At 36.0% G+C, this 3,239-nt stretch overlaps 1 long non-coding RNA gene across 1 annotated transcript; it reads left to right on the top strand.

Annotated features, from left to right (window-relative positions):
- Positions 1-914: 914 nt before the first annotated feature.
- LOC118600272 lies at positions 915-2,636 on the top strand. Its single transcript, XR_004949894.1, has 2 exons — positions 915-1,468; positions 1,500-2,636. It is a non-coding gene; the product is annotated as an uncharacterized LOC118600272 (long non-coding RNA).
- Positions 2,637-3,239: the final 603 nt, after the last annotated feature.

Below are 3,239 nucleotides of genomic sequence, written 5' to 3'. Positions count from 1 at the left end.
AATGCAAATATTTTATTAAAATCCAAATCTTTAAACTTCTTTACAAGTATTTACATCAGGTATGTATTTAAATGATGTATCCTTTTTCACTTTTACTTTTACGTATTAACTTGAAATTTACCTGAAACTCTTTGGTTTTGCTATAATGAATAATGCAGAGATGAGAGTCTGACTTTTTTGGTGTCGCATTTCCTATAATAGTGACATCTGTTAAGAAAAAGTGTTGTTACTCACGAATGGGTTTTTATTTCAGAACTGACTGCACCGCTTTAGTAAAAAATGTAATTTTCCTGAAAGGATGTCTGTCAAAAACAAAAATACTAATAATACATGCCTATATAATGTAAGACATTCATAAAAAGGTAATGTGGTGTTATATTATACAAACTCTGGCCTAAAAATTGCTTTGTGAAAACAAAGTTTTACTAATGAAAAGTTGAATGTTCTACACTAATGGTTAGAAATGACTCAGATGTCCCTCCTCATCATCACCTCAAATGATCCTTTAAAATGAAAGCAAATTAATCTCACGTATTATGTTGGACAAATGGAGTGTCTCACAGCTGTGTCCTTGTGTAATGGCAACAGCACTTCGAAATCATCCATCTATTCCTGCAGCTAAGTGTGTTTGTGCCTGTTCCCAGAACAGAAAGTGCCTGCTGGATTGATGAATTTTAGATGACTTTTTTCACCTTGAATACAACTTTTAAAAGAAATTTAAAGCATCAAAAGAATAAAAAAAAAACGTTTGTGAACACTTAATTTCATATACATTAAGAATGTCAAAAATAGCCAGTATCAGTTTAATCAATTTTATTTATTTTTTTGTGCAGATTTACTAAAATACAACAAAGTAATGGCTGTTAATCAGTTTCATCATCCACTATTTTTCACATCGGTAAAAGAGAAGCAAAAAGAGCCAAAGAGAAAGTGGCTCCTTTCAGAAAATCAGTAATATCCAGCCTCCAGGACTTTCTAAAAACTGTGTAGGATTTCTTGATTGTGATTGGCTAAATTTGATTTTAAGCCGTTGTAAACCTATTGTAGCACTTCCCTGCAACCCTTCTGTGACGCTTTCTTGCTCTTTTTCCAGAGAATCGACTGTAATTAAAAAAGGAAAGTTGACAGTGACGGCCACCGCTTCCAGTACAAGTGGAAATTGGGGCATTTTTTTCAGCTACATTTGCCAGATGTGTGGAGGAGTTCAATATCAAAAAGGACTACCAGACAAGACATGCAAACCCTGACAAACTACATGTAAATGGCTGTGAACAGTGCAAAAATTAACCAACATTTTTAGATGTTTATGTTTTTATGTGAAGAAATGTGTGAAAAGTTATTAAAATAGTTCAAAGCATGTTGGTCCTCTGACATTTTACCTCATCAAATCTGCTCTGTCAAAAGTTTGGACATCCCCTCTCTATGGGCACTCGGACTTCCCCCCACAGTCCAAAAACATGCTTCATGGGTTAATCGGTGACTCTAAATGGTCCCTGTAGGTGAGGTTGTTTGTCTCAGTGCTGCTCTGGTTGGGATGGTGAACTATCTATTCGCTTACACGCAAAAACACAGAAAACGATGGCAGGTAGTTAAAATAAAAAAAATAAATACAAAATTATTTGTCACCATGGCAAGCCCATGTCAACACAGCACTATTTAATCTCAACATATCATAAGGTAGTTGTGAGTATCAGCTAATTGTTCCTGACACGTTTCACCGTGTTGAACTGGAGGCCACATAGTTGTGGTCGTCTACTGGTTACCCATTGTTGATGGCCAGGCACCTCACCAGGCAGGCTATATCATGGTATAATTAGAAAAAGAAAGATTAATGGACTCTGGGGGCCCGTGGACTCTCAGTTTATTTTCTTAATTGCCTGAATTTACTGGCTTGGAGTGTGAGATCCAGCAGTCACTTAACACGGGTGAAAAATGAGGCCGGAGAGCCTCGAAATGACAGTGTGTATTTATGAATTTAAAAACAATTCGTGCAACAGTCATATATTCCCCTAAGCCTCAAAGTTTATACAGCACACTGGAACTCCAACCAATAATTCAAACGTTCTTTTTCCTGCAGTAATAGCCTATGAAAATTGATTTTCTGTCTTTGACATGGAATAATCTTTAAATGTGTTTTTCCAGCATGTTCAGTTGAGAGCCAAAATACATTTTTGAGAAAAGGTCTCTGTATAATCAGGCTAAATAAATCATTTGCAATAATATAGTCATATTTAATATTCCTCAGACATAAATTTTGCATAATGTATAGATAATCTAAACTACTCAAAGAGAAAATTAGCTTTTTAAATAAAATTTTATAGGTTATGTATGACCAGACTGTAAGTATAGGATTTACTTCTATTTTTGTAAATCTTTTCAACTTCCCGTAACAAACCATTAAAAGATTCAAGGACATATTTTTTTTGCCATAAGGGATACAAATTCATAGCTGTATCACATCCAGAACACAGGATGTGACCAATAGAGTGAAGCTAATTCGATTTCCAGACAGCTTAGTAAAACCACAGCAGCATGCACCTGTGCTGGAACAAGAAAAAAAGGTCGGAAAGGGGTTCTCCCACATGATTAAGTCACTCTCAGGAAGAAAGAATAGAGAGAGAAACAAAAAAAAAAAATGAAAGAAGTGAAATAAAATGGAAAGAAACTCGTTTCTTCATCTGGGGGACTTAAAAGCAGAGGGTGGGTGTGAGACCAGGACGAAAAGATGGAGAAAGAATCTTACATTTTAAAAAAAGCCTGTTGAAGTACAAAGATGGTTAGACTGGATTTCAATGACGATTTATTTTCCTTTTAGCAAGAAGGTCTAAAAATGGTTTCCTCGTGGGTGAAAGCCTCAAGATGGCTCCTTCAGATCCTGGGGAGGATCCATAGAGTAGTGGGCCACTTGGTCATGAATCCACTGAGGGAGTGTGATGATTAAAGACACAAAATATCCTTAAGTTCATCACTGATGATGTGGTCAAGTAGCACCTGGTGGTATACTTAAGAACTACAATATTCATTGCATTTGTGACACTCGGTCGGAACACCAGCAGCTTCTGGTGTGATGTGAGCAGCTGCAACTGGGAATCAGTCCTTTTGATTTGATTTGATTCATTCACACACATAAAAAGGACATAAGAATACAAGCAAAATGGGAATGTGTTGCAGAAACCTATCTGAGTTTATTCAGGATGGTAACACACTTCTGTCAAAAAATAAAATATAATACAGCAAGT

Source organism: Oryzias melastigma, linkage group LG20, assembly GCF_002922805.2.
Source record: "Oryzias melastigma strain HK-1 linkage group LG20, ASM292280v2, whole genome shotgun sequence".
Taxonomy (NCBI): Eukaryota; Metazoa; Chordata; class Actinopteri; order Beloniformes; family Adrianichthyidae; genus Oryzias; species Oryzias melastigma.
Note: the sequence above shows the minus strand (reverse complement) of the source record. Positions and strands in the feature narration are given on the sequence as shown.